The sequence below is a fragment of the Anser anser genome (assembly GCF_964211835.1).
Source record: "Anser anser genome assembly, chromosome: 16".
NCBI lineage: Eukaryota > Metazoa > Chordata > Aves > Anseriformes > Anatidae > Anser > Anser anser.
In genome coordinates, this window is record NC_139737.1 from 13,098,863 (window position 1) to 13,121,759 (window position 22,897).

General features: G+C 52.4%; 1 protein-coding gene and 1 long non-coding RNA gene across 8 annotated transcripts in view; both read left to right on the plus strand.

Moving 5' to 3' along the window:
• Nucleotides 1-822: 822 nt before the first annotated feature.
• LOC310882387 lies at nucleotides 823-11,926 on the plus strand. 2 transcript variants are annotated; one of them, XR_014572933.1, is made up of 3 exons: nucleotides 823-2,628; nucleotides 3,545-3,821; nucleotides 6,602-11,926. It is a non-coding gene; the product is annotated as an uncharacterized lncRNA (long non-coding RNA). The 2 variants fall into 2 exon arrangements; XR_014572934.1 differs by having other exon boundaries at nucleotides 3,549-3,821.
• Nucleotides 11,927-12,108: 182 nt separating this feature from the next.
• PPP1R16B (protein phosphatase 1 regulatory subunit 16B) overlaps nucleotides 12,109-22,897 on the plus strand; it is a 60,601-nt gene continuing 49,812 nt past the window's right edge. For 2 of the 6 annotated variants that reach the window (XR_014572932.1, XM_083801059.1), the window contains exon 1: nucleotides 12,408-12,668. The gene's annotated coding sequence lies outside the window, so the exon portion shown is untranslated. Of the gene's footprint in view, nucleotides 12,307-12,407; nucleotides 12,669-15,077; nucleotides 17,799-22,897 lie in introns of those variants that run through there. The other 4 variants (XM_083801055.1, XM_083801054.1, XM_083801058.1 and 1 more) reach the window with 3 other exon arrangements.

A 22,897-nucleotide genomic window follows, 5' to 3' on the forward strand; every position in this document is an offset into this window, starting at 1 on the left:
TTCAAAGAAGGTGCTGTGTTTCAAATCTAGGCAAAAAAAAATAAATAAATCTAGTTTTGTTTCATTGACATCCTAAGGACTTTCTTGAAATTAAGTTGAAAATATGTTTATTTTGAAAGTGTTTTGCTCCTTCAGATTCGTGTTTCTACTTGAAAATAAAAAGCTTGTAATTCTGTAAATGTGGCATCAGCTTCTTCTGAGATGTATAATTTGAACATTTTGAATGTAAGTGTAAGCCTTTAATGCCATAATTTCTTAATACCACTGCCACAACTGTTTAGACGTATAAGTCATTTGATTATAGCTTTATGTTAAATGAGGAACCATAATTAATATGATCATGTTTAAGTTTCTTCCCTACCGAGCGTAAAGATAGAATAATCTCTCCAGAGAAAAGAGAGCTTCCTCACAGGACTAAACCGAAAGATTTTTTAATAATTTAGCTTTTGGAAAAAGAAGTTCAAGCTGTTAGTAGATAGGACTGAAGCAGGACAAAATATGCAAAGTGCTTTGCTTATGAGATGGGGAGCGAATCTCGGTGACCCTTCCTCTGTTCTCCCCTTTCCCAGCTGTGCTCAGGGCGCAGTGAGACATCCTATGGAGCTGTCCCTTTTCCTCCTCCCAGCGCCATCCCATGGCATACCCAGAGTGAAAAGAGCTCTCTGGAAATCCTAATTTTTTCATTTCTGTCTCCCATTTTAGCCTAAAGTATGTCTATCAGCCATTTTCTGGAAGCAGCAAATGCATGCAGGAATACCAACCACCCTGCTGTCCTATCCAGCCCCTAGGGACAGTGTCTGACAGCTGGCGCTGAGCGGGGTCATGCTGCTCATGGGTTTGTGCTGCCCAGCCCCTGCTTCCTGCTGTGACCGCAGTACCTGGCTTTTAACTCAGCCCTGCTCTGCCAAGCTTTGAATCAGCGTGGAGGCTTGGTTTTGGAATAGCTCATAGCTGATGCACCTGCACCGTTTCAGCGGGTGCTTGTGAAACCTGCGAGCCTGCATGCAGGGAGACGTTTCCACGTGCCTCCAGGTACGTGCACGTCAGCACCGAGCGTGGCGGTGTGGCCCCCTGTGCTGTCAGGGCATGCTGCTGCACCTTTGTAATGCACACCCCTACAGCACAGGGGCATCCTCCATGCCCCAGGGTGAAGCAACCGCAGCGGGCACCAGCGCTGTGCCCATCCCTGCAGTGCTCTGATGCATCCCACAAGGTTCGACATGCCAGCATCCCTGGTAGGCACCCCGCTATCTCCTGTGCAGCACGTCCTCTGCTGTCCCGTCCAGCCCTTCAGCCTGGGAGCTTTATCTTCTCGTGAAGGCAGTTCAGCGCTGATGGCTTCAGCAGGAGCAGAGCTAGGTGACTGGAGCTTGCTTCACCTGCACTCCAACGCCGTGTGCTGCAGCCTTGTCCTCAGATTGCTGGTCTGCCTCAGGGCACAGCCACAATCCCCAGGTTTTGGTGCAAAGTAAATACACTCACAGCCGTTCCCTCTACCCACAGCGATACCCCTTTATCAGCCCAGCCAGGGGAAAAGGCCGCTCTTACACTCACATTTCACCCTTGGGAGGATACAGCTGAGCAGGGAGTCATCAAGAGGGTGTTGAAATAACTTGTGATCTCGAACTTGACCTCCAAATTATTTGTTTAAACTTCTGAATGCAGGGGGAGGAGAGTGTACTTCAGCTAGCTGTTTCTGCAGGGCTGAAAGGAGAAACACGCACTTACTTTTGCCTGCAGTACTCCCTTAGTAGTACTTCAACACCAAGCATCCCTCCCAGATCTCTGCTGACATTATTAGCAGTAATGGTCAATTAGTTGTATGGGGAAGTGAGGAGGTAGGAGTAACAGAGATGTCAATTTTAGCGCTTTGGGACAAAGGAAAATTAATGTTTGCTGAGCAGGAAGGATTTAAGCCCATAGCAGGGAAGGGAGGAGAAGGAAAAACTGTAAGCCTTTAAAGAAAGGACTGTAGAAAATATTTAACAATGCTTTTTAGGGCTTGCCAAACAAGCAAAATGCATTTTCACCTGCTGGTTCACATGGATTTGACTTTTGATTCATGATTATATAAAGTGCTCTGCAACACAGGTTTTAAGCAGGGCTTGAAGGTAAGTGGATCCTTGTGCCATTGTATTGTTCAGGAGAGGAATGTGGTTTTGCACTATTGATAGACACAGAAATTTGCAGCAGGTCAGGCCTGGGCTGCTGAGGGATTAGGTCAGTATCAGCTCTTGACGCTGCCTTAAGGCAAATTGAATTTTCCACAGAAGGAGGGGGGGGAAAAAATCCTACAACTTAACTAATCAGCTGCAATTGAGCAAGGCAGCAGGAACCACTCACCCCTCCACCTTGCTTGGTAACCACAGTAATTAGATGGTCAGCTTGATTGGAGCATCCCTAATCCTTGCAGAGTGAAGGAGATGCTGCCCAGCTCTGCCTGGCTGCACGTGGCCTGGGGGTGGTGAGCAGGAGGGGAGTTTTAGGTGGGGAAAAGGGGTGTGCGTGTGTGCTGGGGGCTTGTGGTAGGTGATGTGTATTACTTTATAGGGGTTTGGTGCTGATCTCTGGGGTTCCAGAAGCTCTGTGTCTGTTGGCTTTCACTTGCTGAAGTCTGCTTCTAGGGAGGTGAGTGTAGGAGGTGGGCTACTGCACGTGGGATGCTGTGGGTCCTGTTTGTCAGGTGCTGCTTTCCTTCTGTGCTGGGGTTGCTGTGTGATGCAGTACCCAGCTGGGTGTTAACGGGTGCTCTTGCTCCTGTTAAACTCCTGCACTGGGTCTTTGCTCAGGCTAAGCCTTGTGGGACCAGCAGCTGCCACAGCGTGGGGCTCAGAAGGTGCTTTTGCTGAGCAGTGTCCCCAGCTGTGGTCTCTGGCCTCACAGAGCTGTGGGGTTCCTGTGGCTGCAGCCTCCCTCTGCCTTGCCTGGAAGAGGCTCACATTAGGTAATTAAAAAAAAATTGCAGTGCTTTTCCCAGTGCTGTTGTTGTTAACTTTTGCCCTGTGAACCCTGCTGCGGTGTAGCTGTGTGGGTCTGGGCTGAATGCTGGGGGTGGTCAGGGACGATCGAGGGAAGAAAAGCCAAAAAGCTGCTGCAGCCCTGCTTTCTCCTCCTGTGCTTTGACACGTCTGTGGCAGTACAGACAGCAGCTCTGAGGCCGGGTGGGCCTGCCCACAATGAACGTCCCCACCAGTAGTGTGTGGCTGGTCGAGGGCTGGTGCCAGGCGGCGCAGGCTGGCCCGGACCCATTCTGCGAGCGGTGCTGGGGCTGTGCGGAGGCTGGGGCAGGGTGCTGGGGCTGGAGGAGCTCAGTCAAGTGTGAGCGAGCCCTTGGCTCCATGGACCTGTGGGGCCTGGCTGAGCTCCAGCCTGGCAGCGGCCATGTTGGCCCTGTGGATGCTGCCAGAGGAAAGGGGCTGTCGTCTTGCATGAGTGCACGTGAAGGGTGATGCTGGAGAGGACACAAATGAACTATTCAAGCTTTTCTTTTTTTTTTTTCCTTCTGCTGGCATTGACCTGTGGTTTGGACGCTGGCTTGATCTAGACAGATGTGTCTGGCTGTGAGCATTTTTGATGACACTCGCACTGAGAGCGAGGCATCTTGTCAGAGGCTTAAGGTGCCCCACTCTGGTCCCAGGACGTGGAGCGTGCCCTGACCCTGGATGAAGAGGCACAGAAAGGGCTAGCACTTCAAATTACAAATCTGGTTTGGTGACCTTCTCAGCACAGTATAGAAAGGCTTTGGACTTTGAAAGGATTGAAAGCAAACGACACTCACGGGAAAGAAGAGACGGAGAGGTGTAGCCTGAGTTGTTGAGGAGGTAAGGCTGCTGAGACTTTGTTACTGCTCTGTGCAGTGCTGGAGCACTTAGAGCCTTGAAGGGGGGACTTCTGGGCTGTTCTTAAATTCACAACAAACAGGTTTCCTGGAGCACAGGGTTGAAATGATCAGGGTATAAATAAGGCTGTGTCCCAGGGGCTGTGTACTGCTAGTGGGTCCTCACCTGAGCTCTCGGCCTGGTCACTGCGCTGCTCCTGCACCTCCAGGCACCTTCTGCCTTTCTTGTTGTAACATTGGCAAGAGCTCTTGTTTGTCTCTGTGTTGGATCTCCCAACTGAGGCCTCCCTCAGGCCACAGTGCCATCGATGCGTGATAGCCAGAGGAAACAGCGCTGGCATTTCTCATTCAGTGCTGCTCTGTGTTTTTGTCCCATTAACTCCAGTTTTCATCTTCAGAATGGGAGCCAAGAGCTGCCTGCTGGAATTAGTGAAAAGAAATGGCAGGCGTTCTCCCATACCCCTTGCCATACCTCCTAATGGATAGCAGCACACCTCCCACCACAGTCCTGGTGCTTACGGGGATGACTTTATGGTCAGGGATGGGGTTGATACAAGGTACCAGTATTTTAACATAAGATTCCCCTAGCTCACATATCATTGCTTTTTCTTGGAGTGTGATTTAAGGCATGGCAAAGAAAATCACTTCTACTGAGAGCACTTGCTACAGCTGCCAGACTTACATATTTCTGGTGGCTTCGCTGATGCCTTTCGACCTTTCCATATGCCTCTAAAACACCATTACCAAGAAAATTTAAGACCTTACCAAAGAAGCTTAGCTGTACTATTTTGTTCTCTGTTACAGCCCTGAAATGCTGAGCAAGTGCTTCTGAGGAAGAGATAGGTAGCTTAATCGCCACAATTTGGGAGCTTGAGGGGCTGGTTTTTTTTTTTTTTTTTTTGAGAGCCTTTGTCCAAGCTGGATGTAGAGGTCTGTCAGCATGAGGCAGACCAATGTCTCAGGCTTCAGGTCCTGCAAGAACCCCCTTGGAAATAATTAAACGCTGATGTCAAAGCATCTTAACAGATGGAGGAGCTCCATGTGTACTTTACGGCCTGCTGTAAGTAAGTGGGAGAGGCAGGAGTGCCAAAGTCTTCCTAAACCCCCTCTATGTGGAGAAGCTGCAGTTTTATATTTCTTGAGTGTGGTAATATGAAAACATTGTGACTCCTTGAGAAATTAAGACCGCTCAGGTTAAACATTGTAAATTCCCCTCCTAGTCTGCCTTTCCAGAACAATCCCTGTTAAAAACCCTGGTTGTGTGGTTTGGGCAGGCTTGCAGGGGGTGGCAAGACACCCCCTTGCCTTCAGGGCTGTGCTCAGTGCTGCACATCTCAAGCTGAAGTCCTGCTGGCACTGTGCACTGAGTCATTACACCAGTGACTTGGTTAGGATTCTGCACTGGGAGTTTAGGGGGTGACTTGTTTCTAAAACTGGGCTTTTATTCTTTTGTCTGTGGGTGGAATTAAAATAAAAAGAGAACTTAAATGCAAAGCAGTTATCAAAATTCAGAAGCCTCTCACGTGCTTTGTGATAACTTACCCAAAGTCTTTTGTATCTCTGTAAGGCTGACTTCCCTTCTGCCCTCATATTTTCCTGGGAAGCTGAACAGTTCAGTACCTCTGTTCATCTCCTTGCTAATGAGTCAACACCTCTAATGCTTTCAGAATGAAATAGGCGTTCATATGTTGCAGATACTTATCAAAAATGAGCCTCTGCCACTTAGGTTACATAAATTCCACCCTGGTGGTGCGAGTTCTCATGTGTGCGGTCACCTTTATAGCAGCTGGATAACTGCACGATTAAACCCCATCATTGTTAGCCGAGCAGTGGTAGTTCCCTGCAGGGAAGAGGAGATGCAGCGTGTCAGTGAACATGTGAAGCCTTTCCAGGTTATTCAGCAAGTCTCCTGATTAGAACTTGAGAGTAAAAGGTTTTTTTGTATGAAAATGAGGGATATGTGAACAACCTCACCTGAGAAAGAGCCGTCATCTTGCTCTTTTTTTTTCCTTTTCTTTTGGTATTTATCTTTCTTGTGAAATATGCTTAGACAGAAGGATGAATTTGGCAAACAGCAGGAGAGTCTTGTCTGCTATCAGACTAGCTGGTACAAGGGGGAGACAGATGCTTAACAAGCTCTCAAAGCAGGAAACTTCCAATTAGTATTGATTAGAAACGATTTTTTCTTATTGCAACTACTATAGTGTGGTGTATGTTGTCATTAGCACTTTTCTTGTCACAGCTGTCTTTGGGCTTTGTTTACCCATTGGAATCTGAATGAAAAGATGGCCTTTCCTTTCTTCTATATCAGTAACAAACCTAGTTAACTGGATTACATATGGAAACAATTAAGGGGGAAAAAAAAACCTGTAGTAGTTGTAGAGCCATATCTAGGCTGATTGCTGAATGCAGTGAGAAAGGAGATAGCTTTCTGCTTTTGCTGAAAGCTCAGTGAAAGCGGGGAAAGTCTGGGCTGCTGCAGAATAAACCCAGAGCTGGTGGCAGGAGTGCCTCTTGTGTTGCAACAGCCATCCACGTACTGGCTTTTTGCTGCTTATGTAAAACTGTCAGTGCACCTGAGTGGTAAGGCCACTGTTTTTAGGGAAAAGAAAGCCATAAGCATGGAGCAGGCATCTACATCCCTGTGACCTGCTCCCTGTTTCTTGCAGCGTTATGTCCTGGCTGTAGCTCTCTTGCATGCAGCTGCTCAGGCCCTGATTCAAATCCTGCGAAAACTAATGGGGTGACTTTCATTAACTGCAGAAACCAGATCTGGCCCTAAAAGATGGACAAAGACTTCTGACACGCCTGCTCCTGGCGAGGCTTTTATGCCTCCGGCTATCAGATGTGTGCTCCACCGAGCAGCAGCATTAAAGATGCATGGCCTGTGGCATCTCTGTTTCCTGGCGGGCTGGCGAGGGCTGCTTGGGTCTGAGTGGGGGCTGCAGCGCTGAAATTCTCTGTGGGCTCCTCTCCTGTGGTCAGGATCTGATGAGCTCTGAGTGTCTGAGCCAGATCGGCCGGGCAGAGCCGTCAGCGCCTTGATGTAAGGACGGGCTCGGAGTCCGGAGGAAATCTCCTTCAGGGGTTCTGCTCCAGGGCGAGAGCAGCGTGGGGATGCTCTCGGGAGAGGAGAGGGACCTGAGTGTGGCACCAGAGCCCTGGCAGCAGAGACAGCTCCATGGAAAAGCCTCACCTGGCACCTGGAAGGTGAAGCTCCTCAAATGGCACATGGGGACATGGCAGGGCTGCTTCATCTGAGGGCTTCCAGGACAAAAATGCCCACAAAAACCAAGGGCTTGGGGTTGGGATTCAGGAACCCCCTTTGCATTTTTTTCTGTTCCCAAAGGTTGCAAGGCCAAGTTTCTCTCAGATTGGATTCAAGAATACATTAAATAATTGTATATTAAACAAATGTCAGACACACCCTTAAACACTTCAGCTTGTTAAATACCTGAATGCCACGGGGGATTTTATGGCTAAACACTCCGCGCTGTGCAAATCAGCTTATCGGACAATATTTGCTTATTCTGGGGAGAAAGCTTGCGGATGAGAACAAAGCACTGATGAGTTTCAAGTGCACTGCACGGAGATAATTTAATAAATTGCCAATCGATAGGTGTCCAGATGAAGGTAGAAGGGCTTTTAATGGGACTGGTAGGGTAGAAAATATCAAAGAAAATTATGGGCACGACTGCTGTGTCTAACCTGCTTGCCTCTGAGGACAAGTCCCGATCCAGCCTGAGCCATCGGCCTAGAAGAAAGTGGAAGGGTAGGGGCTGTGCTGCAGCCTCCTGGTGGCTCCCACCTCGCTCCTGTGGGGCAGGCTCTGCTCTTTGCAGGGCATGGATGGAGCTACTTCTCTGCTGGCTTTCCATGCTAATCTTTGCTTTCTCTAAAATTCAAGGCCGTTACCTGGGGCAATGCCTTATTTCAGTTAGAGGAGGGGAGTGGGCGTAGCTGAAAATAAAATAACATTGTTATATAAAAGCTAAGCCACCCTTCAATAAGGTCTAGCATCCAGATGCTTTGGGAGTGTCTTGCTTTGACCAACTTCTCATACCAAAACTCTTCAGCACTGACCCTTGGGCTGCCCGGAGGTGTCTGTTTTCAGGTAGCCAGAAGCTCTTGCTTCTGATTCAAACCCTTTTGGCCCAGGAGGGTGGCTTTGAGCTGTCATTTTAAATTCCCCAATGGCAGCACCTGTGCTGATGTTAGCACAGTGGGTTTGTGCAGCACCAGAAGCGTGCCATGCCCTTAAGGCTTGACTCTAAGTTGTGTCTGGCCCTTAAAGTCTTTCCATCAGAGTTTCTCGGAGGCTCGCAAACACTGGGTTAAACCAGCTTACTTCTGACCTTCAAAATTTCCAGCCAGCTGCAAAATTTGCACCTTGAGACAATCTTTCTAATTAATCTTCCCACCCTGCTGTGAAGAAGGTAAGTAACAGGCATTAACTGCAGTTCGGGCATTGGAGGAGAGGAGTAAGATGCAGAGCTGTGATAGCATAAAAGGTTTTCAGCCCACAACCGAACTGGAGGCAGAAGAAGACCACAGCAGTGTTGTCCCCGGGTGGGCTTCCCCCAGAAACTGCCTGGGACAGTGATTGCCCCTTGCAGGACAGAAGCTGCACAGGGGACTTGGGCATTAGCAAGGACGTAGGGATTAATTAGGGGATTAAAGCCACTATTGCTGAGGGCTGGTGCTTGAGGTGGACTCGACTTTGGTGCAGCGCTGGGAGGTGGAAACCAGCCCCACGTGTCAGCGTGCTGGCACAGTGCTGGGCGCTCAGCAGCCCTGCACCGAGAGCTGAGCACCCAGTGCCCCTCCCCAGGCACTGCCCGGCCTGCCCCCGGCGAGGCACCCAAGGGTGGAGAGGAGGATGGTGACAGAAAGGAGAACTCAGCTTCGCACTCGGCTCCGGGCAGGTGGCCAGCTCCTGACCACAGGGACTTTAACCAGGAACCCTGCAGGTCATGGATCTTTGCCCATCGGTCTGAAATATTTCTTTCTTGCCAAGGGTGTGAACTCCTGCAGTACGTACACAGGTCAGCCTGGCCCCAGCTCTCTGCAGCTTTTGGAGGGGTTTGCTCTAAGCCTACTCCTGTTTTTGTGCCTACAAATGGTCCTTCCCCTGGGGAAGTCCTGGATGTTAACGCTGTGTTGCTTTGGGCTGGTGGTGCTGCTGGAGCTGGTGTGAAACGCATTACCCGTGGTGAGCTGGCCTCTGTGCCCACAGGGAGGAGGAGGAACGGGTGCCAGGCAGCCGATCTGCCCCTCTGTCTCTTTAATCCCACATTTCTGCTTCCACTTTCAGCTTTCCCTGGGTGCCCTCCTGCCTCCTCTGTGCTGATTTCCTTCCCCCAGCTCTCCTTTTCCAGCCGCACCCTGGTTATGCCGTGTAACCCTCTGCAAGACGCTGAGAGCCTTCCCAGAACTTCAGCACTTCCCAAGCCCTTGAATGAGTTTATTTTTCCCAGAGAATTATCAATGTCAGTGCTCGTGCTGCAGCACCCTTCTCTGAGCTGCGGTCTCACCACGGCAGCACCCGTCTCAGCCCCATCTCACCCCCTTTCCTTGTCTTGTCCCTGGCAGCTTCCTTCTCAACAAGCCAGGCCCCACAGCTGGGTCGCTCCTCCCCTTCCACCACCCCACAGCTCCCCTTGCACTGCTCATTTCCTCCCACCATCTGTGTTCAGAGCCTCTTATCCTCATCGTTAAACCTGCAAGATTTCCCACTTCACCCTCCTTTTCTGTCCCTCTCTCTCCCACACCCTCTGTGCCCCTGCCCAGCTCACTTTGCCTCTTGCCCTGGGCCAGCCCCAGCACTCGAAGCAGCCCATTGCCATGACCAACATCGGCCTTCATTTCTTATCTCATGGCTCGCTTCTTCCCCCAGCCCCGGTGGTGCTGCCAAATGTCTCCTGTGAGCCTTGCCCAGCAGAGCAGACACCGGAGCCTGGACTGCTCCCGTGCTTCGCAGGGGCTTGTGCTTGTTCGGGGCAGGTTTCAGCACAGACAGGGGCTGCTTGGGGCCATTTGAGGCCTTTTTAAAAAAAACAAACTCTTACCATCAGCTGGAAGAACGTACATCATGAGACCTTGAAAAGAAATCTTTGGAAGCATGAAATAAAGAGGAGAGGGAAGACAAGGCAGTGGGTTCAGCCGGTGCCTGGGGTGACCTGCGCGGCTCCCAGGGCGCTCAGCTGGTGCTGGAGCCTGCCCGTGCTGGGCTGGTCCCTGCTGAGATGAGCGGTCCCCACACAGTACGATGCAGCGATGGGAAGCACACGAGCCCTGCACACGTGAAGAGCAGGGGCTTGGTTTCTGCCGTCCCCTTGCTTCTGCGTTTTTATCCCCAGCACGAGACTGGCAGCTCCTTCTGTGCGCGTGAGCTGCCGCAATCGCTGCAGCTTCCCACTTGTTTTTTTCCTCTGGAAGACTCGGTTGGTTGTCAGCGCCTGGTCTGCCCGCTGAGTAACTTGCATGTTGGGAAAACACGAGAGAAAAATCCTCTCCTCAGACCTAGGTGAAATCTTTCCAGCAAAGAGTGAACTTAACAAAGAAAGGAACCCGAGGGACCAAAACTAGCCGTGAAATGGGATTGAAGTCTGGATGAGGAAAGAGATGCTAGGAACTGGGTCTTTGAACACGCTGGATGCTTTAGGAGTGCTTTTCATGGAACTTTAGTTTTGAAATAGCTTTTTTGTTTTTGTTTAAACCTAAATCTTTGCATTCTTTTTGTTTTATTTTTATTATCTTTTTAATAATTTTTACCAAAGAAAACCATGAAAACCTGACCCAGGGGATTTTGACTGCATTAGAAAACAAACAAGCTCTATTTCTATTCTATCTCCAAATCTTTGAGTTGGCAACTGAATCGAGAGCTTTGATCTGCCAGCACGGAGGAGGACACGCAGATAGATGCCTGCGGGTCCTCCCTCAGCCCTGAAGCTCTCCACCTTCTCCATGGCTGGGCTCTGGGCACCGCAAGGGCCTGCAGACGTGGGAGCTGGCTTCTTGTCCTGCTTGCAGTGCTCATACCCCAGCCTGAACAGAAAGCGAGCCTTATTTTTTTTGATCCTGTAACTGTTAGGATGCATTTCAGCTCCCCGCGCTGACTCACTGCTCTGGCACCGAGCCAGTTTATTTATATGATTTCCCCCCCCTCATTACCATACGTGCCTCAGAAAGCAGCTGTGCTTATAGCACTTCTTCAATAAACAAACTAAATTATGGACTTCAGAGGACGATCCTAAGTCGCTCGGCTCTCCTGCGCCCTGGGCTAGGGCTGCAGCTGCCGGGTTTGGAGAGCCTCCCCGGGAGCCTCAGGGCCGCCGAGGCCTCTGGCTGGTGAGGATCTGAGTCTGGCCCCAGATCCGTAACTAACCTTTACCTTGGCTGAACTTTTTCCCATTTCTTCCATCCCCAACCCCCACCTTCGTGGATCCAGTCAGGAGGAGGACATGGCTGTAATTCCTTCTCATCAGCTTTGTTTTCCAGACCTGATCATTTATAAATCCATCGGTAAGACAAGTTTGTACAGCTAAGGCACTTGGTGACTCTTGAAACCCATTTCTGCTGTGCTGCAGCAGGAGTACGTGAGTTCTGGATAGATGGCCTGAGACACACCGGAGGAGACTCCCACCTTAAAGACTTTCATGCTATGGATGCCCTTTCGCACCCAGGTACAACTGCAAAGATCCAGCTTTGTTACCGCTCAGCGCTTCCCCCCACATTGTCCCGTTCAGAGGAGCGATTTGTGACCCAAACCGATAGCTATTCGTAGAGCTAGAACGTTTTAAGGAAATCCCACAGCTCAAAGGTCAGAGCTGCCTCCCCGTTGCTCTTATCCGGCGCCTGTGTGGAGGCCTTTTCCCAAAAGGAAACGGGGCGGCTGGTGATTAATCCTCCAAACCTACCGAAACCTATCTCACCCTGGAAAATGCGCGGAGGCAGGATCTGACAGCAGCGTGAAGCATCCCCTCGGCGGTGCTCCCCAGCCCTGCAGGGTGAGCGCGAGCTCCCCGGAGCTTCCTGGCTGCGCTCCCAGGCCCGGTGACTGGTTTGGGCTCCGGGCAAAGCCTCTTATCTGCCTCGCTTTGTCGGCCTGTGAAATGGGCATGAGGCATGCTTCGGGCACGCCGTTTGGTTTCGGCACCGCCGCGTTTTGCAAGCTTGACGTGAACCCGGCGTGGCGTTGAGGGCCGGCTCGTAGTTTCCCCTAAAAACGCACCCTGAGAGAGCCCCCACTCCCTCCCCAGTTTGTAACGCCGCCGCTCCGTGACAAACAGGAACCTGCCACCAGCCTGGGCTGTTTATGCTGAAAATAAAGGGCAGCACGGCCGCTCACCCGGATTTCCTCCCCAGACCTTCCAACTCCGGCTCAGGCAGCGGCGTGCGCGCGAGCCCAGCCCGTACCCGGAGCCCCATCCAGCAGCCTCACCACGACGGGTGGCTGCGACAGAAAGGTGACGGAGATGCAGATTTCCATTTTTTAATTAAATTTATTACGCGTGCACGCGATCTCGCAGCCCAACGCTCGCACCGGCCCCTCCCGCAGCATCCCCCCCGGGGACGCTGCTGCGTCCCCGGGGGGGATGCTGCGAGAGGGGCCGGTGCGGAGGATGCTGCGAGAGGGGCTGGTGCTAAGGATGCTCCGGCGGCCACCTGCAGGGCCTGACGGCCCCCCCCCGCCTCCTCCAGCTCCGCGGCCGCGCCTCCGAAAGCCGCGGCCCCACCTCGGGGCGGAGCAGCAGCAGCAGCAGCCGCCGCCGGAGGAGCCGGAGCCGGGGCGCTGGGAGCTCGGCGGCCGGGCCCCGCTGCGCATCGGGTGAGTGGCGGGGCAGCCGGCACGGAGAGGGGACGTCTTGGGAGGCGGGGGGGCTCCGGGGTGATGACCCCTTTTAGGGGCGCGACAGCCCCCGCAGAGCTCGTCGGCCGGCGAGGGTGGGTTTGGGAGAGGGGAGGGCCGGGGGGGTGTCCCCCCCCCCCCCCCCACCGCCTCCCCTCCGCCGGGGTCTTGGTCGCCTCTCCCGGGTGGCCGCAATCACGGAGTTTCGGTAACTCCAGCCCTGTGCAATCCTAGACAGGGCTGGTGAGAGCCGCTTAAATAATGCAGCCCGCTGCCCGCCCCCGGTGGCTCAAGGCACCCGGGTAATCCCACAATAAATTTGTCCGACCTTACCTCGGACGCAGCTAGCGCTGAGGACGGGATTAGGTCCTCAGGGCAGTTTGCTCCCCTAGCCAAAGGCTGGGTTTGGTGTTTGAGGACACCCTTGGGCCGTGGGTCATCGCCCAGAGCCCAAGGAGCCGAAGGGGGGAATCTTCCCTCGCTTCACCGAGGGGTTTTGCTGGTTGCCTTTAGAAATCCTCTCCCCTTTGACATAACCACGCTGTGGAAGAGATGTACCTGAGGCAGCATAAACGTGAGCGGCCGTAATTCCTGCAGTGGCACCGGGATTGCAGCTGGTCTGCGTGTGAGGCGGCGAAGGTCCCGCCTGGGGAGCGGCTCCTCCAGACGCCGGCAGCAGGGCTGAGCGCAGCCCAAACTCCGCAGCGCCGGGGTCGCGGCGTTGGGGATGCTCTCGGTTGGCTCTGCTGGCAAGAAAACAAGTTCTTGCTCCTAACCCCGCTTAGTTATCGTGGGAAGGTCCCTCCTGCGCTGTGCTACCTCTGCTTGAGGAGGGTGTCTCAAGCTACAGGGGAGGAGAAGAGAAGGTGGCTTCTCGTCCTCGTGGAGGAAAGCACGAGGTTCGCAAACCTGGAAGTCGATGATCTCGGTTTGAGCCCTCCGTGCTCCTGGAGAGCTCGGGGAGCCTGGGGAGGAGCGGCCCGGGGGCTGCCCTAGCGCTCACCTTGACCCCGGCTGCCTCGGTAGCAGCTGGCCGCTGCCGCCGGGCGCCCTGCTCCTGACGGAGAGGGGCCCGGTGCCCGTCGGGCAGAAAGCAGGACGGGCTTTCCAGTCTGGAGCCAAACCAAAACTGGAGGGGTTGTGTTGTTCTGGTGAAAGACACGCTAAATCCTGACTAGGAAGAGCACCTTTTCATTTATGCTTTCCTGGCTTCATCTCCGTGCTAAGGGTTTGCTCAAAAACTCCGCGTGATTCTGAAAACACTCTTCTTACATTAGAAAATACTCTCATTACATTATTTTTATGGGTTTTGCTTCATGTTGTGAGATCTCTTGTGAGGATAAAAAGCTTATTTTCCTTCTAGCAGGAAGACACATATGAGGGTTTCATAACAAAAATAAGCTTTAAAGTGTTGAACTTCTGATGTCTGTGCTGGGTGTGATGAAACACTGAGATACAACTTTTTCTTTTTTGCGTGTTTGGGCTGCCCATTTCAGACAATGTCTTGTTGTTGAGTCCTTCAGTGCTGGAAAAATGACCCTGTGTGAGTGTGCTGGTACCAATTGTACCGGCTCCTTGGTGCTTCTGCATCGCTTCTGCAGCCACTTTGTTAGGACCTCATTTTCCCTTGGTTTAATAATTTATAAAATGCCTGTTGCCTCTAGGCACATTTCATCCAGTAAGAAGAAAAACATCAACCAATGTTTGCTGGAATAATGGTTACAGAGTCTGAGGCTGACAAATAATGAAGCCTTTGTGGGTGAGGGGATGTCTCATTTTTGTCTTATGTAAATTAGTGAAAAAGCAGGGTTTGTGCTAAAAAGTCTTCAGGAGACGTTATTCCTTTCTTATTTCCATCCTTAAAAATGTCTCCTGCTCTCTGGAGATGAAGGAGGGTTTAACTGTGACCTTCCTTAACCTGATTTTGGGTGTGATTCTCTCTTTTTTTTTGCTTTTACCTGCGTCTGCCTCGAGCTTGGCAGCCCTCTGGTATTTAATGGTTGTGAATTACGATAGGAAATTCAGGTCCTTCATCTTCACAGGATTAACTTCTGTGGCTTGAAAGAGGTCGGTCTCTTTCTGGGCAATAAGTGGCCCTCTCAAAGCAGCAGGCCAAATCCTCGGCCAGATCCTCCTGAACCTCTGTCATTAGCTGCACTTTGAGTCACTCGTTTTGCTGGAGGGGGAAGATTGGCCGCAGTTGTGCTCGTCTCGTTCGAAGCTGCTAAATGGTGGCTCAGTGACCCGAATGGGCAAATTGCATCACCAGCTAACTGGCCGAAAAAGATCTTGCCTGATATCAAACAAACCTGCCGCTGCTGTTCTTCGTTCTGAAGCCCTCTCCTGCTCCAGGTGATCCCTCTGGGTTCTGATGCTTGCGGGTTTTTGTTGGGGCGCTGGAAGAGGGAGATGACAAACTCTTCCCGTAGCCGTACCTGTGAGGGGTCCACTCCACCTTCAGGAGGTTTTGCAGGTGTCGTCCCTTAAAAAAGCATCAAAATCGTAATGTTCCAGCTTGCCTTCCCCTGCTTCCCCTCCTCTTCCTCCTCAGAAGGTGGCACCGCTCACGGGGACGTGGTGTCCCCAGGAGGGGGACTCGGCTCTGCACCGAGCTTGGCAGAGCTGAATTTTGGAAGGAGGCGAGAGCACAATAGCGGGGCCCCCCTCTTCACCTCGCCGTCCCTGCTTTGGCAAAGCCCTTACCAGGAGCGACGTGCCTCTGCCCCCAGCCCTGCTGGCACGCGTGGGGCAGCGGCACGGCCTCGTGCTGGGGACGTGGCTCAGGATCAGCCCGCACACAGCGCGTTTCCTCCTGTGCTGCCTGGCCGGGTCCGGGGGACGGTGCGCTCCGCTGGCGCTAACGATCAGCCCGACCTCGCGTCTTGTTTGCTCATTGAAAATAGTTCAGGGCTGGCTTCCTCTCTGCTGGGAGGCTGTAATTGCAGGCTGCTGGCGGGTGCAGAAGCATCCAGGCACCGCGCGTTCGGCCACGTTACCTAAAGAGCTGCAGGAGCGAGCCGGGATGTGTGAAAGGGGTCAGCTGCTCACTTTTTGCAAGGCTCTGAGTTGAGTTACACCACCTCCGAGGACGGCCTTGCCAGCTGGCTCATCCTTCAGGGATGTTTAAAGAGGCTTATCGCAATCTTACTAGAAATCTGTTGTCTTCTGTTAATCTGCTCGTCTCTCCTCAGCTCCTCTCCACGTGCTCCCTCGCACATTCATCCCGACAGCGCCGTGCTGCCGGCGCTGCTGCCCATCGGCACTGCCTGTGCCGCTCGCCCAAGTGCTCCTGCTTTGGGCATGTTCCTTTGCAGCCTGTCGCTTTTTGCTCCCCGACATGTTTTTCTTTCTCTATATATTTATATTTCTATATTTCTAGTAATAATAAATTATTTTTAAGGTGATGCTGGTGCTTTGCTGGCTGGGGTGGAGGTGAGCAGCCCAGAGCCTGCTGCTGTGCCGGGTCCTGCTGGGCTGCTCGGTGTGAGCCTGAACTCGGCGTCACCTCCGTGCAGGGGCAAGTACAGCTTCCAGAGTAACGCGTTTCTTCTAATGGACCTTCTCCTTCCAGGCCTCACAGAAGCGTGTAAATACTGTGGTTAACAGAGCTCTGTCCACACCTAGAAAAAAACAAATAGCTTTAGGAACACTAAGCCTCGATAGCGGTATGAAGCAAACAAATGGTGTATCATTTGGTGTGGATTAGGTGAGCTGCAGGGTTTCCAGCTCTAGAGGCCCGGGTAGGAAATGACAAAGCCTTTGACAAAGGTGGCTTGGCCATCCCTGCTTTCAGACGCTGCTCCCGAGTCCTGATGCGGGTATTGCCGCTGCCGGGAGCTAGGAGCGGTGTATCTGCCTTCCCTCTGCTCTTCCTCCAGCATAACACACTGTTTGCTCTCCTGGAATATTGCTAGCTGGCAGGGAAAGAGATATAACTTTTTTTTCCAGAACAGTCAGCTGATTTAATCCCATGGGAAGTGGTTGGAAAGCAGGAGGCAGGTGGGTGGGCATTCCTGCTTCATGGCTTTCCGTAATTCCAGGAGGAGAAGGATAAAGCACGAAGTGCGGTTGTTGGGTACTCTTTTCTGTTTGCATTTGAAAGAGCTTGATAGGCTGTGATTAATGAGGCTAAATAGAACTTCGATAAATGGTAAACTCAAATGAACATTAAACACAAACGGCTGTGTAAGGCAGCTTTTGCTTGCGCGCCCAGCACGGATTGTAGGCTCATGGTAGCGCTGCCCGGCTCGCATTTGGCAGAGCACGTTGTGCCGGCCGTTCCCCTGTTGTACAAAGAGGGAGGAGAAGGGAACGCGTGTCCGTGTAGGGTGGCTGCTGGGCAGCCGCTCCCGGCCAGGTGGGCTCTGTGCAGACCCTCCTGCAGGCAGCTCGTTCCTCCCCGGCCTGGGTTAATACAACACTGCCAAACTGGGACCGTCGGAGCTGCGTCCCGGAGCCCCACCTGTCCCCATATCCAGGCTCTAATTAAGGATGCTCTAAAAGCGGCAGGCCAGCTATGATGGCCTTGCGGATCAGAACCATTGGCCTAATCTATTTTTAAAGTGAATTAAACTAGAAAAAGGTACTGTCACTCTAGAGTAAGAAGCCACCTGGGGAGTTAACCCAGAATAGTTGCTCTGCTTTGAATTCGCACCCTATCTCGTTTCAGAATAATGTTTCTTTCCACATATGCAAGCTCTGTAAGCACAGAATACAGGAGATGACTTAAACAAGTTCACCCAACAGAGCTAGGAAAAAAAATATTCTTTTTCCCGAGGTCTTCTCTGCATTGCCTCCTGGCGATCCGCACATGCTCCTTAACGTAGACATCCTTTGCCATAATGAATCTGCCCTCTTTCTTGCTCTGCCCCTGCAGAGATCTGCACTCCCTCTCCAGCCCCATGCTGTGGTTTGTTTTAACATCCGGAGTGCCAGCTCCCCGTAGCAACCTCTCCTCTCCTCCCCTGTCGTCTGTCCGGCCTTTGTGCTGCTCGCACGCAGGAACGAGCATCTCGAGCGCTCCTCTCCGCAGGGAGGTGGCACAAAGACCTCGTGCCGGGCTGGACGGGACCTTATTCCCTTTAACCCCGGAGGCGATTTGAGTCCCAGGTAAGACACAGCATCAGGTGCCCGGATCCCAGCCGGGGCTGATCACCTGAGCCGCGTTCAGGTGCCGGCCGTAAATAATTTGCGCTGCCGGAGCGACTCGCTGCTCTGCCCTGTGCTCGTCTTGCGGGGATATTTGCATGATGTTTTGAGTTGCGCTGAGACACTCTGCTGTTACGCTGCTCCTTCGGATTTGTCAAGCTCAAGTTAAATGTATATAATTTTAACATCTCATGATTCTTTGGGGGCTGACTCATGTTTTTTTGGCCTGAATGAATCATAGCTCTTGAACTCCATTGCTAAATTCATTATGCAACAATTACAGGGTTGGAAATGCCACCCTAAGTGCACACAAACAAGCTGGCAGCAATTTTCCCCTCCTTTTCTCTCACCCCGTGTTGCCAAGAGACCTCCCCTGTGAGTTTGCTCGTTAGCTCTTGCCTCCGCGCTGCAGGTGAGGGGCTGCTCAGCACCCCGCGCCGTGGGGCTTTGCCCTCGAGCCGGAGGGGGCAGGAGCTGCAGGTCCAGCATTTTTAGGAAGGATGAGAGGGGGCAGCTAGGAGGGAGGGCTGGAGATGCACAGTCTCACTTACCTGTGCCAGCTGCCTTGATTTTGTCCCAGCTGCCACGTGTGACACCGTGGTACAGTGATGGCACCTCTAATGGTCTGTACGGGAAAACCCCGAGGACGAGGCATTGCAGCAGCTCCATGCAGCAGCGCTGGATGCTGGCAGCATTGCACAGCCGTGAGCTCTGCGGAGCTGCTTGCTAAGCAGCTCAGAGGTCAAATACCCATCAGAGGAGAAAGACCAAGGATGATGTGAGGCCTGTGCTGGCTGTGAAGTGTCTAGTGAGATCCACCAACATGTTCTGCTGCCTGGCGCTAAGCTGAGGTTTAGGTATTTGTGTAGGGCTTGGCTTTTTATTACCGAGGTCCTGAGCAAGCAGCATTCAGCTGGTGTGTGAAGGTAAGAGGGGCTTTGTCCTGGGTGGGCCGTGCTTGCTGACCTGTTTGACCCGCCAAAGCAACGGGAGGGAGCCATGCTTTAGATGTGGCAGTGGGACACAGAAGGACCATCTCCACCACCTGCGGGGTTGGATTTCTGGCTTTAAGATGTCCCTGTACCTGAATACGACTTTCACGACCAGAACAAACAATTTTCTGCCATCCAGCTAGAACCGCTTCTCAAAGCAGTGTCAGCTGAGGCAGGTAGAGAATGGCGAGCTGGGTACCTGTGCCTGGAAAACTCCAGAAAGTCTCCCTTGAGAGCAGCCGTTCTTCCCGGCTGAGGTCTGGCCCTTAAATCTTAGTATTTCGGGGAAGTCTTTCTCCCCTGGGCAAGTCTGTGTGTCTGCAAATCCAGGCATAGCTGCACCCCCAGGCAGCAGAGAAGAAGGATGGCCAAGCCTTGTGCTCGTGGGTAGAAGAGGAGAGGGACCTGTGGCCGGGGAGCCCTGGTGCTCGTAGTTGCAGAAGTGGCAGAAGCAAAGTAACTGCTGGGGAGGAGAGAGGTACCTGCAGTTCTGACACTGTGTTGGTAACCAAGTCCGTGTGAAATGTCCTAAGTCATGTTTGCAACGTAATAAATGGTAAAGGTTTGAAACTGAATGTAAGAGCAACTGCGTGGTCAGAGCAGCAAGTCAGGCCACCATGCCACCTCTGACTGTGGCCAAGTGTAGAGGCAGAAAACATGAAAAGTAGGGCATGGATGGTGACGTACGGGTTGATAGCTGCGCCTAAAAATAAGGTACTTTAGAAACACAAAATCTGCCTCGCAAGCAAGGCAGTGGCAAGCTGCTCCGAGTGTTTGATTTGAGACTGAAGCTGGTGATGTTAGCGCCGCAGAAGGCTGTGTGTTTGTTTAAATCTGACGGTTTGCATCTAAGATAAGACAAGCTGCTCTCGAGCTGTGCTTGGGCCGAGGTGGAGGTGAGAGGCAGTGGTGGGGCTGTTGGTGGGGATGCTTTTCCTGCGCCAAGCCCAGCTGGCAGCAAACGGCATCCCGTGCAGGGCTTCTGCTGGCCTGCTCTTGAAATGTTAGGGGGCAGCTTTCTGGGAAACGCACTTCAAGTACTCCTGTGGGATTCAGGAGAAACAAATCTTGATGATTGCCCTGCAGTAGCAATGTCTGGTGGTGCTGGGCCTTGCTGCTGCTGTGAATGGGCTGATAGTGATACCCCAGAGCAACTGCTTTATGCTGCAGGGAAGCCTGACCCTCTGCAGCCTCATGCCCCCTTCTTGCTTGCTTGTGGCTGACCTCAGCCTGGGGGAGAGGGGTGGATTTTTTGGTGTGGAGGAGCAGCGTGTGCGTGGCTTAGCAGCAGAATTAATAAGGCACTGTGGAGTTCACCAGGGCATAAAGGCAGTGCCTCGGACAGAAGTCCAGATGTCTGAGCTGTATGGAGCAAAATTTCATGCGCTGTAGCGTGGATAAATTGTTTTCCCCAAGGTCTCACCTCTTTCCTCTCCTGCGGGGCCTGCGGGCTCCCTGCGGGTGGGCAAATCCCTCTGGACAGACGTGCGGGCTCCCCAACAGACGGGAGATGTGCGGGCGCCTTTGAGTGTTACTTGGTTAAGATCTCTCGAGGATCATCGGAATGCTTATAGACGAGCTCAGTAGTGTCTGCAGGCATTAGGGGTGAAGGCATTTGGTTAGCAATAATTAAATACAACTGCTATTTAAAAGGAATGAATCAGATGATGGGGAAGAGCATCCTCTCGTACATCTCCCACAAAAATCAATATCCCTTCTGCCAGGTGTGCAGCAGACGCTTTCAGATCCTGTCAGTCACATCCACCCCGACCCGACCGCAGAGGCAGCTGAAAGCACGGCACCATCCCGACGGCAGAGCTGCTTCCCGGGCTCTCAAGCCCTCTTCTCCCACCACGTGCCATTGTCACTGCCCAGGAGATATCAGGGCCACGGCCGGGGCCAGGTGCCTGCTGCTGACGGGCTCCACGGTGTTTGCTCTGCGGCCTCGTGGTCTGGGGACCTCTCCTACCTTCTGCTTGGGCTGGTTCCTGCTGGGACCGCTCGGTGCTGAGGGCTGGGTGGCCAGCTCGGCCGCAGCGGTGGGCTCTCGGCGTTGGTGTCGGTGTGGCCAGCTCCACAGCAGACGTGCAGGGAGAAGTTTTCTCTTGCTGAAACGTCCCAGGGCTGGCACGGCCACAGGTACCGTGGGGTTGCAGATGGAAAATCCATTCCCTTATCGAGCTCGCTGCTGTGCCAGAGCAGGGCTGTTCCCCGTGTTTTTTCCATGTGCCACAATGCGTGCGGGTGGCTTTACACAATGAAAGGACTTCGGTCAAAAAGCGGTGTGCAGGCAAACAGGGCTTCAGCTGGTATCGTACGGGAAGGGTGTGGGCTTTGCAGTGGTGTTTTTGAGGTTCTGTTGGAAATCAGCTATTTTTCCCCCTATCTCTTACTTTAAAGCCTGTTTTGCGGGCATTTGTTGTTGTTTTTCACATTCAGAATCTCCAAGCGTGTAGTTTAAAACGTCAGGAAGGGGGATGCAGGTCTGAAAGGTCGTGTACATTTGCCTGTTGCAGGTCTGATAAAAAATGGAAGCTTTACCCCCAAAAACAAATGAAAGGAGGTAATCTCACTGTCACAGTCGGGTCGGGCTGCTTTCCCTGCAGGTGTCTGCGTTGCAACCTGCACTCACACATAACTTGCTGTGGAAAAATAAATGGAGAGCCGAATCGGAGACTTATGCCCTCAATTAATTTTTGTTCCACATAATCGGCGCTGCTGCATGCTTTTCCTTCACTATTTAGCCGCTTGGCTCAGAGGATGGGCCTGCTCCCGTGCGAGGGAAGCTGGGATTCGGTTCATGTTTGCACAGAAATCCTGCTCTGATCTTCCTTTCTTTGCCTAAGGGCAGGGATCCTGCTGCTCCTCTGATGCTGGAGATAAATTTTGTTAGCAGATACTCTTCTTTGGGAGAGCAAAGGGGAGAGGGGAGTGGTGTGTAATGAACTCTTGAAGGAATAAAATTTCCTTGTCTTCGAGCATTGTCTTCTCTGGAGTCGTACAGTGCTGCCCTTGAGGCGGCGCCTGCGCTGCCTCGGGGACAGGCAGTGGGGGCACAGTGGGGACTCTGCTCCCTGTTTAGAGCGTACAGCCCTAATTGAAGAAAAAAGAGGAACTGGTGCAGTTGGTGTGCGGTCTCGGCAGATCTGTGGGCTGTTGAACAGTTTTCTCTATTGCACAAGACTCGTTTGATGTGCAGTTTGAAACTGAGCCCCAAACTTAGTTATAATTTGGACTTGATTCAAAACCGTAATTCGATTTTTTTTCCAAGTTCAAGCTGATTGAAATGTCCCTCTCCCTTCTCCAGACTGGAAGCTGATGACCAAGAGCCCAGGTTGACCTGGAAGCAAAAGGCAAAATGGCAGTTTCGTACCTGGAAAGCCGAAGGGGGCTGCTTAATGCAGCAGGGCAGCAGCCTCGAGAGCGCTGCGGTGACCAGAGGCGGGAGCTCTGTACAGCAGATGTTCTTCTCTAGCTTGAGGTTTTATAAAATGCCCCGAAGTCCTGCTGCCTTGCGACAGGAGTCGGGTTCAAAGAGTGGCTTTGCCCAAGAACCACTCGGAGGGACCCAAGTGTTGTGCGGTAAAACTGCCGGTGTTCGACAGGAGCTGGCCTGGCTCTGGTGCTCGAGTGGACTTGCATCCCGCTTCCTACCTGCATCCTAAAGCGAAGCTGGTGGTGAAGGCTGGAGCTGAAGGTGCAGCTCTCCCCTTGTTTGCAGGAGTTAAAGGGCAGCGTGCACGCGCCTGGGGACCACCGCTGGATTTGTTTTGCTTGTCACGGAGGAGCAGTGTGGTTCCAAACGCGCTCGTGTGGGGGAGGACTGCTTGGCACGGGAGGGCTTTTTTTTAAAGGAAGCAAGGAAAGTAAGCCCATGTTGAAATATTGCTGGGAAAAAGAATGTATATTGTGCTGTGTTGGGTGTTTACAGGAAATATACAGTGAAAATACTGAGGGGCTTTCCTCAGACAAGTGCCAATATTGTTAAGAGCGGAACAGTTGGGAGGAGAAAAGAATGAGGCACTTACATTTTTCTACTACCAGCATCAGCTCCAAGGAATTCTTTGG